The sequence below is a fragment of the Gopherus flavomarginatus genome, chromosome 18 (genome assembly GCF_025201925.1).
Source record: "Gopherus flavomarginatus isolate rGopFla2 chromosome 18, rGopFla2.mat.asm, whole genome shotgun sequence".
NCBI classification, from domain to species: Eukaryota; Metazoa; Chordata; order Testudines; family Testudinidae; genus Gopherus; species Gopherus flavomarginatus.
Window position 1 is genome coordinate 12620348 of NC_066634.1, and position 14243 is coordinate 12634590.

General features: G+C 52.1%; 1 non-coding gene across 1 annotated transcript; it reads right to left on the minus strand.

The window, feature by feature from the left end:
* Nucleotides 1–11844: 11844 nt before the first annotated feature.
* TRNAN-AUU (transfer RNA asparagine (anticodon AUU)) lies at nt 11845–11926 on the minus strand. Its single transcript has one exon. It is a non-coding gene; the product is annotated as a tRNA-Asn (tRNA).
* Nucleotides 11927–14243: the final 2317 nt, after the last annotated feature.

Here is a 14243-nt window from a genome sequence, read left to right on the forward strand (position 1 = left end):
ACAGAGACAGAAGCAGGGTCTTCACATTTATCACATAGCTACTAGCCAGAGCTTAATATAGGAGATGGGGCTGTCTCTGGACCCTGATAGTGGCTCCCTGGTAGGAATCCAAGCACTCTCCAAATAAAATATATGGAAGAAAGGGAAGTCAATCATAAAGAATAGAAGTTAGAAGGTCAGAATTGTAGTGCCCATTAACAAAGGTTTAGAGAAAATAGAGCCTATCAAACTAACGGGATATCCTTATTGGATGAGATCAAAAGTTTGGTTGCAGCTAATAGTATTGATGTAATATACCTAAACTTCCGTAGGGACATGACTTGATTAGCACAATATTTTTACTAAAAAAACTAGAATGATACAAAATAAACACGGCATACATTAAATAGATTAAAAACTCTGATAGTAAATGGGGAACCATGATCGAGTGGATTTCTTTCTAGCAGGTTCCTGCAGGGATTGGTTCTTGGCCCTGTGCTATTTAACATTCTTATCCATGACTTAGAAGAGAGTACAAAATCATCACTGATAAAGTTTACAGTTGCCACAAAGATTGGGGTTGGTGGTAATTAATGAAATGTCAGTAGATTCAGGCTCCATCGCTGAGAGTCTGGGAAGTTGTCCCAGCCCTGGCTGGAGGGTTATTTCCTGTTCCACAAAGAGGGGAAGTTCCATTCCCAACTCCTGTGCCTTGAAATTAGGACCTATCTGACACTACACCCCCATATTCATCATAGTGGTATGATTATAATATGATTAGGACATAATTATGATCTATTTTGTAGAAGATGCATCATGTGTGGTGTCACTGGAAAAGTTCTGATTTGCTGAATATGATTATCCTATTTGTGTGCACATATCATGTTCGTATCTGAAGTTATGGATATTGACTCTGTATCTGTATTTCAAATGTGCTTACTCTGGGTAACACCCACAATGAGCCTTTCAGGTACAACAATGAAGAAGCCAGACAGTGCTGATGGCTCAACAAAGACAATGGACTGTGGAAGAGCTTAGCCTTCCTGTGAATGTTTCAGCCAGCCTATGAGTCATGGCTACTATGACTCAGCAGGGCCTGTGACCAGACCACATGACACTAAACTCCATTTTAGTACCTGTATTTTTCCACAAACTGGACTAGGAACTGAGTTTGGAACAAAAGGTTCCCACCATATGGAAAAGCTACATAAGGTGGGGTGTGACATCATCTCTTGGCCTCATTCTCCACACAAGAGAACTTCTGGAAACACCTGAGAAACAAAAACGGATGTGGGGGAAGTGCTGCTCCCAGGATCAAGAGATTTCTAGCTTGTGTATGGAAACTTGGGGGACTGCTTGTACCATCAGTCAGGGTGAGAAATTGCTAATTCAAATTCTATCCATCTAGTATGTTAGGCTTAGTCTGAGTTTTGGTTATTTGCTAAATAATCTGCTTTGATCTGTTTGTTATCACTTATAATCACTTAATCTATCTTTCTGCAGTTAATAAACTTGTTTGATGCTTTATCTTAACCAGCGTATTTTGAGTGAAGTGTCTGGGGAAAATCTCAGCTTGTTGTGCACATCTGTCCCATATCGAGGGGAAGGGGAACTACATTAATGAGCTTGTATTATAGAGATCCCTGTGCACTATAAGATGGTATCATTCTGGATTTATACTACAGCAAGTGTGCAAGGTTGGGGAGTGGGAAATTGGCTCTTGTCTTCTATCTGTCCTTGAGTGGCTTAGGTAACGCACTCAGGTAGCTTAGTTGGCTGCATGGCGCCACCTGCTGTTGTGTTGGGTGATAACAGGCTCTGGAGAGGCTGGCGAAATCTCCAGCAAAGCAGTGTGAGAAGGGCCAGCCCAGCGTGAGGGTTAGAGGACACAGCAGTTCCCAGAAGCTCCACAAACTGCCTCCTGGGGGTGACAACCCATCACGCCCTACACTACACAAGTCTCAGCAAGTTTGTCACATGCTGTCCCCTCCCTTTCTCCACCCGAGATATTTCCTGCTTCCCACCACCTCTAGCAATTCCCACCCTCTTATGCATTTACTGCTCCTCAACCTCCAAGCAGAGCCCGCCACCCTGATAATCTCTTACCTGAGCCAGCTCCATTGCAGCCATTTCCTTGCCCCTGGGAGGACGAGATGATCTGCAGCGAAACATGGATGTTATTCTCTGGCCTGCCGGGGTGAAAAGGGCAAGGTGTGAGAATTCAGACTAGGCTTTTGTCCATTCCCCAAGCCGATTCCCCCCAGCTTTTCCCCTGCTAATGCACATTCTAGGTTCTAGCACACTGTGAAGCACAGAGTGACCTTATTCCAGTACAGGCCTAGCCCCCTCCCACCAGGGTGTAACCCTCTGACACATGGGGAAACCCTCCCAGTAACAGTCTCTCTCTTACACGTATCAAGTTTGCGGACAACACCAAGCTGGGAGGGGTTGTAAGTGCTTTGGAGGATTGGATTAAAATTCAAAATGATCTGGACAAACGGGAGAAATGATCTGAAGTAAATAGGATCAAATTCAGTAGAGACAAGTGCAAAGTACTCCACGTTGGAAGGAACAATCGGAGGCCAGAGAAGAGCAGAAACAAAGGAGTCACTTTGGGGGATTCTCCCTGTCATTGTCCCCAAGGCAGCTGTCTCAGGTTTACAAAGGTGTTTCATGTTCCAGCCTTTGTACAGTCTCTCCTGGGAGTGCCCCTTTCATGGACTGGGCCTAGTTTTAGTTTTTGGTAGTTAACAAGCTTGGTTTATTGTTCATCTAACCAGTATGTGTGGATTGAAGTGTGTTGGAAACTCTGTTTGGGATAACAAGCTGGTGCATGTCATTTTCCGCTGATGAAATGACAGACTTCATATGAGCTTGGGTCGTTCAGTAGCGTGCTAGACAGTGCAAGATGCATATTTCTGGGGGAAAGTTGGGCACTTGAGAATTTGCTGGTTTTCTCCTGAGGTGTAATTCATGAGTGGCTGTCTAGCAGCACTCAATACTGTGTAGCTGGGAGTGAGTTACATGCTGGAGACTGTGTGTTAATTGGCCAAGAGGGGCTGTTCTCGCGGGAAAACAGTGGAAAAGGCACCAAATGCTGGAGGACTGAGGTACAGCTATTTAACAGTCCAGATTGTACTCTGGGTAACATCACAGACACTCATTATGACAGAGCCTCTTACAACACAGAGAAAGTAAATCCATGTCCCAGAAATCGAAGACTCCAGACAGAGGGCAAGTGTCCCTGGCACTGCTTCTTGCTGACAGAGAGGTTCAGAGACAGTGCGAGAATCCTGGGGAAGCTGGGAACAGGAAGCATGGGCTGGCGGGGTTCGGTGGTGAAAGGGAACAGGAAGGGCAGGGATATTACTGAATCCAGGATCTTAGCAGTACTAGATGACAGGATAGCACATAGTGCAGCCCATTGGAAAACACAATCCCAACTATACATACAAAATGATGGGGTCTAAATTAGTTGTTTCCACTCAAGAGAGTGATTTTGAAGTCACTATGGATAGTTCTCTGAAAACATCCACTCAATATGCAGCAGCAGTGAAAAAAAGTGAACAATGTAGGAAATAATTAAGAAAGTGATAGATATGACAGAATATCTCATAGATCATATTTGTAAAACAGCAAATAAATCCATGATACACCCACATCTTGAATACTGCATGCACATGTCACCCCATCTCAAAAATAGAAATATTGGAATTGGAAAAGGTTCAGAAAAGGGCAAGAAAAATGATTAGGGGTATGGGACAGTTATGCCAGACCTAACCCCCAGTTTCACTTGAGCAAACAGGAGATATTTGACACTGTGCAATACGGCTCCTGTGCTCTGTTCCCAAAGTGTTCTGCAGCAGAGGAGGGTCTCTGGTATTATGTGTGTCACTGGCCTATTGGGGTGATGCTGAAACAGGACAGGGTACAGATGGCATTGTGGGGGTGGCGTGAACCTTCACTCTTCATTTCCCCTTCCAAGAACAGAAGGGACAGGAATCCTTACCCAGCGAGGTCACAGTCTCATAGTTCTCCTGCATGACATCCCAGTAGAGGGCTCTCTGAGTGGGGTCCAGCAGAGCCCACTCTTCCCTGGTGAAATACATAGCCATCTCCTTGAAGGTCACCAGCCCCTGAAAGAGTAAGAGTCCAACACTAAGGACTTGCTCCCCACTATTTGTGGCAGAGAAGAGTGAATCAAATGGAAGCTCTGGGTGGATCATAGTCAGGAGAGTCCCACCTCGACCTGGCTCAGAGTATCCAGCAAATGCCAGGGTGAGGCGATGAAGAGAGAGCCCCTTATCTCTCCCAGCATATCCATCACCCCCCTACTAGCCACTGACTGATACAGGAGATGGAGCCCCTAGCAGGGTCCAGGGAGAGCTCGCTGGTAGGATGTCCAACACCCTCCTCATTGTGAGGAGCGGGATATGAAGGGAGAGGCAGCTCCAATAAGCCTGACTCATGGGTGTCCCCTTTATATCTCACAGCAGCTGATGGTTAATGAGGTCAGGCTCCAGCACTAGGAGTCTGGTCAGTTTGACTAGCTCCATGTAGGTGGGTTATTTTCTCTCTTCACAAATTAGGGCATTTCCACCTCCAAACCTCCTGGGTCTGTTCCTAGAATCTAGGCCACTTAGTAAATAACTCCCAGCAGGTCTGCCACACCCTGGCCTCCTCCTTTCCCCACGCTGTGAATTTCCTGCCCCGCTCCAACCTCCAAACCAGACTCTGCAAACCTTCCCACCTCTGGTGTATTTGCTCTCCCTTTCCTCCAGCAGGAACCCACCAGCAACCCCCCGATAATCTCTACCTGGACTGACTCCACTGCAGCCATTTCTCTTCCCTGTCCCACGCCAGGCTGGGATGAGCTGGAGCAAAACATTCTGCAGCCTGTCTGGGGGAGAAGGGCAGTTGTGGGCGTTTCAGAACCGGTTTTAGTTAATTTCACATCACAATCCCCCAGGCCCTTTCCCTGCAGACAGACACCCTAGATTCTGTCATGCTGGGAAATGCTCAATCTGTTTATTACAATTTAGACCTGGCCCCTCCTGCCAGGCTAAATCCACAGACACATTTTTAACCTCCCTTCTCTCTCCCCTCACCCCTTCTCTGAACACAAGGCTAGAAAAGAGCAGAACCAAAGGAGTCACTGTGGGGGATTCCCTCAGACACTGACCCCACGGCAGCCACACCCCAGCAGGGGGAATATGGAGTCAGGAACTGGCTTTTGCTCTGTCTGATCCTTGTTTTGTTCACTGGAAAGTGGTTCTGCCCCAGGATGCAGCAATACATGTGTCTGGGTGGACTAGAGAGCTGGAAATCTCTCCCCCACATTCATTTCTCCCACTGCCCCTTTCAGTCTCTCCTTCCCCTGTCCTCTCTCCCTGCCCCTCTGGCTGGGACAGTTCCATTCCTGGGGGCTTTGCTCTCCTATGGCTGGATTTCCTCCTGGCAACCGCTAATGGGAGGAGAAATGAGGTGGTGGTGTTTGTGCAGAGTCACTTTCTTGCCAGACCCTAGGACATTCCCTGAGGTCTTTCAGTTACCTGGAGACTCTGGCTCAGAATTTAGTAGTAACAGGGCCCAGGACTGCCTTAGGGGGCTAGGACCAGCTGCAGAATGTCATCCCCTGGGCCGGGCAGAGAAGAAGCTTTAATTAAGGTCACTTCCCAGCACAGAGCCCCACTGGGGGAGCAGCAGCTGCCAAGCCTGGTCTCCCAGATCACAATGGAGGCTGCAGCATCTGACCCAGGAAGCTGAACCCCAATATCCTGAGCAGAGAGGGACGGAGTGTATGAGCAGCTTCCCTCCTTTAGCTCTCTGGGGAGAGCAGCTAATGGGAGCCCCTCCTCACAGGGAGAATGGCTGATCTCATTTGACCCACTGTCCATCTGGAATCACTCCTTGTCTTTCCATACAGTGACTCTGGATTAACAACGGTCTCAATGACACTGGATTTCAGAAAGAATGAGTTCAGAACGCTGTGGAAAAGACCATCGTGTGGCAGTGCTGACTCCCTTCCCACCTCCCTCATCCCCGCAGATCTAGGACAAGGACTGGGGGCAAAAATTTTCCAAACAGAACCGAAAGTTCCTGCAGTTTTCAAAAGAGGAGAAAAGTAAATTCTGTGAATTCACACTAACAGTGTTTGCTAAGTGGACAGAAAGTTATCACAGTGACAGGGCACGTGACTGGGGAATGGACTTGGTGACCTGGTGACTAGGAGCCAGGACTCTGGTACAAGTTGACCAGAGAGAAGGATCATGGTTAGCAGCAGCCCCCAGACATCCCCTAGTACCCAGAGCCCAGACCCCCCAGCCAGGGGCCCCAGACACCCCTCAGCCAGGATCCCATCAGATATTCCCTGGGATGCAGCCCCCAGAGTCCCTGGCCAGGGACCCCAGATACCCCTCAAAGCCCCACCGGCCAGAGAACCCCCACCACACCATGATTGCCAGGTTGGGAATCCCAAAGGGTTCCCCCCACCAAGAGCCCCCAGCAGCCAGGGACCCCCTCAAGGGACCCCCCCACTGGGAACTCAGTCCCTCACTGCCTGCCTAGGAACTTCCCCACCCTCCAGAACAATCTACCCTGACATTTGCCTGGGACCCCCTCCTCTGCCCAGTGTGACCCCCTGATGCTTTACAGTGCGACCCATCACTCTGCTTCCCTGGCATGCCCTCACCTAGTGCCAGGGATCCCCTCCCCCAGCTCTGTGCACTGGGCATGGCAACAAAACCAGGAACCAGCGGGGGAAGCACAGACAGAGCCCCTGGCACAGAACCAGGCTCCCTCTAACCCTCTGTCCCGCCTCCCCAAGAGACACCCACCCCCACTGTTCTGCAGCCACCAGGCCCCCAGCGATACCCACCTCCAGGACCCATAGCCTCAGGGATGGGCACATCAGACCCACCACCCCCGAAAACCCCAAACCTCCACAACCCACCAACCTGACTAGGGTACCCCCTGCCCAGCCACCCAGAGGCCTCCCCCTACCACAATGCCCCTTCAGCTGCAATCTCCCCACACAGACACCTTCCCTGCCCCTGCAAGTGTTACCTCACAGAGTGTGAGAAGTGGCTAGAAAGTTAACACCACCTCCTGCTGGCCAGTCACACAGGCAGAGGGAGCCTGGGGAGTGCTTCTTTAACAGGAGAATGGAAGGCCTGGAGGGCAAGAAAGATCCACGGGCTGTCACTAGCAAATAATGGCCACCATGGATCCACCCCAGAGGCGGCTGCATCTTAGCACATTGGGAAACAACCCATCATATTCAATTAGAAATAAAACAACTAGAGAGAAGTGGGGCAAATGTTTGGGGTATTTTATATCAATCTTTGAGACACGCAGAGAGAACCCTGTCACAAATGACATTTGATAACATGAGAGAAAACCACCAAGATCGGAGGGGATTTGATGTTGCTATTAAATAACTAGTGGAAAAGGGGGACTGTTGGACTGGATTTTATATGACTGTCCAATACATAAACAGAATGTGATGGTCCCCCCTGGCCACGGGGCAACCATTCACGTGAGCAGCTCAGAGCCCTTTGAGGAGCTGATTTAAGGGCGGGGGGGGGGAGCTGGAAGGCTCCCTGGACAATGGAAGGGGGCCGCAGGGGAATTGGGAAATGGGGTCTGGGCAGTCTCCATGGGGGATGTGCTCCTCCCTTCCCTTCCCTGCCCTGGCAGAGAACGGGAACCTCATCCCATCCCACTCCAGTGGGAGCCATGTTCTGGGGAATGACCCAGGGCAACAATTTCCCACCCAAACAAGGACAAATCGCTGCAAATAAAATGGGTGGGAAAATCCACCCCCCATCAGAGAGATTTTAAATTGACATTTGAGAAGTATGGAGAGAAAAGGGAAAATCAGAGGCAATTAGAGAGCTGATCATTGGCGGGGGGGAGAGGAGAATCTCCCTGGATTTTATAGCCACGTGTGATAATGAGAGAGAAAAGGGAAAATCTTGAGAGAATGTGTCTGTGGGAGGAAGTGGCAAAAAACAGGGACAGGATCCAGTTAACTCACCTCCCTCCCACCCCGGGAATGTCCTGGCTGCACAGAGACAGATCTACCCCCCCCACCCCAGTGACCTCCCCCCCCCTGCAACTCCGGCTTCTCCTCCCCCCTCGTAACCTCCGCCCTCACACCAAAGGGGGGGGCTCTGCCAGCGCCTCCCCCTGAGCTCAACTCCTGCTCCTCCCCCCAGCCCGGATTGTGCCCTTTAGCCCCCCACGAACCCTGCCTCCAGCTGCCTGACCCCCCCCGCCCATCAATTTCCTGCTCTGCGCCCGCGCCTCCCACGCTCCCTGTCACTCCCCCGACCCGCTCCAGCCCCGCCCCCAGCGCCCGGCGGAACGTTACGGCTGGTCCGGGCAGGGGGAAGGGCAGCGGCTTCAGCGGCTGTTACTGGGCATGCGCAGTGCCCGGGAGTAGCACATTGCTATGGGGAGGGATTTAATACACCGCCCCCCCCAGCCTGGCCCGGGGTCCGCCCCTCCCCCCCACACGACGGCCGGGCCCCGGCCCCCCCATCCCAGCGGGGTGGGCAGGCGGATCCTCCTGCAGCTCCACTGGGGCCGAGACGCCTTCAAGGCTTCTCCCAGGCTCCCTGGGGCAGAGTCACTTTCCTGCCCCCCAGCGCCTCTCATTCCCCGGGATCTCCGGGTCACAATGTCCCACCGCCCTTCCCCCGCCTGCAGCTCCGGCTTCTCGCCTCCCGCCCCCGCCAGCCACACCAAGGGGAACCCCCGGGCCCCAGTCTCTGTCCCCACCTGGATCCCAGCGGGGCCGGGGGCAGATCCTGGCTGCAGCTGAGAACAGCGGCTCCGCTCCGGCTCGGGCAGCTCCAGCGCTGCTGGCAGCACGTGGAGAACCAGGAAGCAGCTGTTCAGCCCGGGCTCCGCGTCACAATGTGCCAGAGCCCCGCCCCCAGGAGCTGCCCTGCCCCTGAGCTGAGCCAGAGCCCCGCCCCCAGGAGCTACCCTGCCCATGGGCTGTGCCAGAGCCACGCCCCCAGGAGCTGCCCTGCCCATGGGCTGTGCCAGAGCCACGCCCCCAGGAGCTACCCTGCCCATGGGCTCTGCCAGAGCCCCGCCCCCAGGAGCTGCTCCGCCCCAGCTTTGTGCTGGAGCCCCGCCCCCCGGAGCTACCCCGCCCCTGCTCTGTGCTGGAGCCCCGCCCCGAGGAGCTGCCCTGCCCCCGAGCTGAGCCAGAGCCCCGCCCCCAGGAGCTGCCCGCACCTGGGATGTGTCAGAGCCCCGCCCCCTGGAATTTCCCCATGTTGGGTCTCTGAGCTTTGTTCTCCTGCCGCCTTCTTCCCAGAACCCACTGCTCCCTTCCTGTGTCTGCAAACACCCCCTCTCCCCCGGGGCCGGCTGCAGTGCTCGCTGAGGCTGACTCCAGTGGCTGAAGTTGCCTCCATCTCTACTTCACCTGGAGGGGGAGAGACAAAGAGAGGAGATGGTCCCAGGGTGTGAAACCAGAATCAGGGGGCAAGGAAAGAAGGACTGTTTGGAAAGGTGGGTTTTTTGTGGGGGGGGTGAGCCAGAGGGATTCAGAAGAAGTTGGGCAGCAGAGGCTCAGAGAAATTGAGGGGAACCTCCTGGGTGTCTCAGTGTTGCCCAGGGTTTGTACAGCACCTTGCATAATATGGGGTCTGATCTCAGTCATGGTCTGTGCAGCACCTGGGAGCCCTGATGTCTGTTTCCTGATCACAGGCTCTGGGAATGGAGAGAGGGAAACCTCAGCACCTGAAGGTTAATGCAGCCCTGTGTGCAACCCCTGCTAGGGTGATCTGACAGCAAATGTGAAAAATTGGGATGGGGGTGGGGTTAATAGGCACCTATATAAGAAGAAGACCCAAAAATCGGGACATCTAGTCATGCTAGTCCCTGCTGTTCTCATAAGGGGTCGGCTTAGAGAGGGTTTGGCTACACTTGCAGCTGTCCAGCGCTGGGAGTTAAAGCTGTCTTCCTACAGCTGTTTAGGGAAAGCGCTGCAGTGTGGACACACTGACAGCTACCAGCACTCTGTCATGGCCACATTTGCAGCGCTGTTGGGAGTGGTGCATTATGGGCAGCTATCCCAGCATTCAAGTGGCTGCAATGTGCTTTTCAAAAGAGGAGGGTGGGGTGGAGTGTGACACGGAGCGTGGGGGAGACAGAGCGAGTGGGTTTTTGGAGCTGACACTGTGTCAGCTCCCTGCCTGGCAAGTTCAAGCCTCGTCCCCCACCCCTCTCTCATTCACTAAATGCAAATAGCCGCCTTTGTTCTTTTCCTCACAGACCAGATAAGCCGCTGATCCAAAACAGACCCCCCCTCCCCCGTGCCCTCCCAGCTGCTTCTCTCCTCAAGCAAACACCAGCTGTGGGTGTTCCAAAGGGATCCCCCTGCCTCTGCTCATTCACTGCAAACAGTAACTGTGTTTGGTTTTTAGATAAGCAGCTCCGGGAGCCTTGAGCTCACAGCAAAGCAAACAGAGGCATCACACCAAAACAAAGAGCGTTATCTCTACTTAAAAGCATTATGGGAAGGTTCCGGAGGTCAGTGACAGCGTAGTAAGATTAATCACTGTTTACACTGGCACCCCAGCGCTGCATCACCAGTTCTGTTCTCTTTATTCCTCTCGTCGAGGTGGAGCACATGCAGCACTGTGGCCAGGGAGATACAGCGCTGTATGTGCCTTGCCAGTGTGGACGGGGAGTAAGTTACAGCGCTGTAAAGCCACCACCTGCACTGTAACTCTCCAGTGTAGCCAAGGCCTGAGTTGTAGTAATAATAGCAGCCAAGAATCCGGTGGCACCTTCTAGACTAACAGACGTATTGGAGCATGAGCTGTCGTGGGTGAATACCCACTTCGTCAGATGCAACAATAGTCCCATATGGGCTAGTGGTCAGGATTCCTGGTTTTCACCCAGGTGGCCTGGGTTCAACTTCTGGTGTGGGAAGAGTGCAGAGCTTTTGCCCAGAGTGGAGGCAGGAAATGAAAGGAACAGGAAGGGATCCTGCCAGCAGTGGAGTTAGACAGTGTAGGGAGGGGACCCCAGAAGTGGGGGTGGGGCAGTGGTTTGGGGGGAGATGAGGGAAGGATCCCAGCAGTGCGGGAAGTTGACAACCTGGAGAGCACAGGCCTGGAATGGGGACCTGGAAGAGTGAATGTGTCCCTCTAAACTCATCAACTGCAGACTAGGCAGGCCTGGAAGAATAGTGTATTTGTTGATAAATGTCAATTTGTGTGTAAACACACAACCCAATGGCAAAATATTTCCATCAATAATCATCAAAATTGACAGATGGGCAAAGCAAGAAACATGCTGCTTGTGAACTTATCATGTTGTAGGAGCAGCAGTGATCTGTATGCTCTGTATAACCTGTATGCTCAAAAGGTCTGTTAAACTCCCCCAGCTTGTGCCCTTTCCCGCTTTGAATGCCTGTGAAGTGGCTTTCCCACTTTCCTATGTACCTCCAGTGAATGCCCTTCACCCGGCCCATCTGGCCAGTTGCTCGCTGTGTTACATTCTATTGCACCTCAGAGAGACTGATCTTCATCGCACCGTCCATCGCTGCGCTGTGGGACACTTACCTTAAAGGATCCTGACATCTCCACTGCCAGGCCTGTCCTGGGAGCGTGAATATGAGTGTGACACCCTCCCCCATCCCTTCTTTTGAGCTTAGCTATCAAGCTAATAAATGTGCTGCTTTCTGCCAAACTCTGGGGGGGAGGGGCATTATTAGTCCTCTCTAAGCTTACTAACTGACCCAATTTTGGGTAACACAAGCAACATTGTTTGATCTGTTATTGTACCAAAGGGGGAGATGGTTGTCTATAAAGGAGGGTGAAGACTAAATGCCTCTGATGAGAATGGGATTTGAACCCATGCAGGCAAAGCATAATGGGGTAATAGTCCATCACCTTAACCACTCGGTCACCTCACCTGAGCTGTCAAAAAACGGACAGGAGGAGAAATCTAAGGCCGGCAGAGATAGGGACACTAAGGAGTTTTTAAATACTAAGCGAAAGCAGGGTCTGAATGAGCTCCCCTCTCTCACCTAGTGAGGAGCTGGGGAAAGACTTCAGGAACAGACCGTGTTTGCATAGACACACCTACTCTGCCTAGCTATGCAGCATGATGGGGCCGCTCCTCCAAAATGACCAGTTTGGGATGGTCTTGGGTTACAAATGACTTTAGGATTGAGTGGAATGAAATGTTATTCTCCTTCCTGTATGAGTGAAGGGCAGCAGAACATACCTAGTCCGTCCTGATGGAGGGGTAGTTGAGTGAGGAATAGCTTTTATTGGACTGCAGAGAAGTGATTGAGGACGTCACCCTAAACCAGTGGTCCCCAAACATTTCACATTGTGCCCTCTTAGCCATGGCTGTGGCCCCTCGGAAGCCACGGTCAAGAACCGGGGCTGGGAGGAGTGGGACTGTTGCTTGCTGGGGTGAGGGGTGCGGACAGGGGTAAAGGGGTCGACGCCGGGCTGCGAGCCAGAGTCTCAGGCTGAGGGTGGGTTTGGGGAAGAGCTGTGGCAGAATGGTGCTCCCTCCCTGCCCTCTATGTGGGCTGGCTCAGGTCCTGAGGTGCCCCCATGAATGTTCCTCTGTGTCCCCCTAGGAGTCGCACCCCACATTATGGGGACCACTGAACCCTACTCGCTAAGCCGGGGCTAGTGATGCCAAACCCCCGGGAAAGGGAGAACAAGTGTGGGGGCCCCAGCACCAGAACCATGCCCCTACCTTCTGTCTGTGGCTCTACCCCCTTCCACCTATGGCCCCATCCACTGTCACTTCTGTTCCACCCCTTTCCCGACCAGCCCCACCCTATCACTCCTTTACCCCTGCCCCGCTGTGGCCCTGAGACCAGAGAAGCTCTGTGCCCCTGCTGCAGCCCCCGGGCTGTAGCAGGGAGTGGGAGCTCCTCCAGCCCTGGGGCTGACATAGGGGAGACTTCTCCAGGGGGACCTAACTTGGCCAGGGCCCCTGATCATGGGCCCCACTGTCCCCTTGGCAGTGCAAGGTTTGGGGAGGCTGAGCCCCCTTGTCATAAACAGATAGCTAAGGGTTAATGTTCTTTTACCTATAAAGGGGTAACACCAGTAACCTAAAACACCTGACCAGAGGACCAATCAGGAAACAAGACTTTTTCAAATCTGGGTGGAGGGAAGTTTGTGTGTGAGTTCTTTGTTCTTTGTCTTGTGTCTGTGGCGTCTCGGCTATGAGAGTGATTTTTCTATCTCCTGCCTTTCTAATCTTCTGTTTCCAAGTTGTAAGTACAAAGATAATAAGACAATAAGTTTATATTGGTTTTTTTTGTATTTACATGTGTGTAGTTGTTGGAATGTTTAAATTGTATTCTTTTTGGATAAGGCTGTTTATTCATTTTTTTCTTTTAAGCAAATAACCCTGTATTTGTCACCTTAATACAGAGAGACCATTTTTATGTCCTTTTCTTTCTTTTTATATAAAGCTTTCTTTTTAAGACCTGTTGGATTTTTTCTTTAGTGGGGACTCCAGGGAATTGAGTCTGCAGCTCACCAGGGAATTGGTGGGAGGAAGAAGTCAGGGGGAAAATCTCGTTGTGTTAGATTTACTAGCCTGACTTTGCATACCCTCTGGGTAAGGGGGAAGAGAGATTAGCTATCTTGGTACTTCTATTTCCAGGACTGGAAACAGGGAGGGGGTAGTCCCTCTGTTTAGATTCACGGAGCTTGCTTCTGTATATCTCTCCAGGAACCCAGGGAGGGAACACCTGGAGGGGAGGAGGGGGAAGGGAAATGGTTTATTCCCCTTTGTTGTGAGACTCAAGGCATCTGAGTCTGGGGGTCCCCCGGGGAAGGTTTTGGGGAGACCACAGTGAGCCAGGCACTGTATAAATCCCTGGCTGGTGGCAGCTTTACCAGGTCCAAGCTGGTAACTAAGCTTGGAGGTTTTCATGCTAACACCCATATTTTGGACGCTAAGGTCCAAATCTGGGAAAAAATGTTATGACGCCCCTCCCCCCTGAGCCTCCATTACGAGCCGCCCAGGCTACCACTGCTCAGCGTGTGGCCAGTCTCTGTGTTTTCTGCTGCTCGTTCTGGGGAGCCTGGTCGGCCTTAGGGGTGGTGCCCCCCGATAGCCGCCCAGGGCTCCAGGGGTCAAAGGGCACCGTGTGGCAGTGCAAAGGTGCTCACTGCTCTCCCCTGCCCCAATGCTCCTCCATGGGTCCATAGAGGTTTGAGGGGAGTAAGGAGCAACCCTATGTGCTCCAT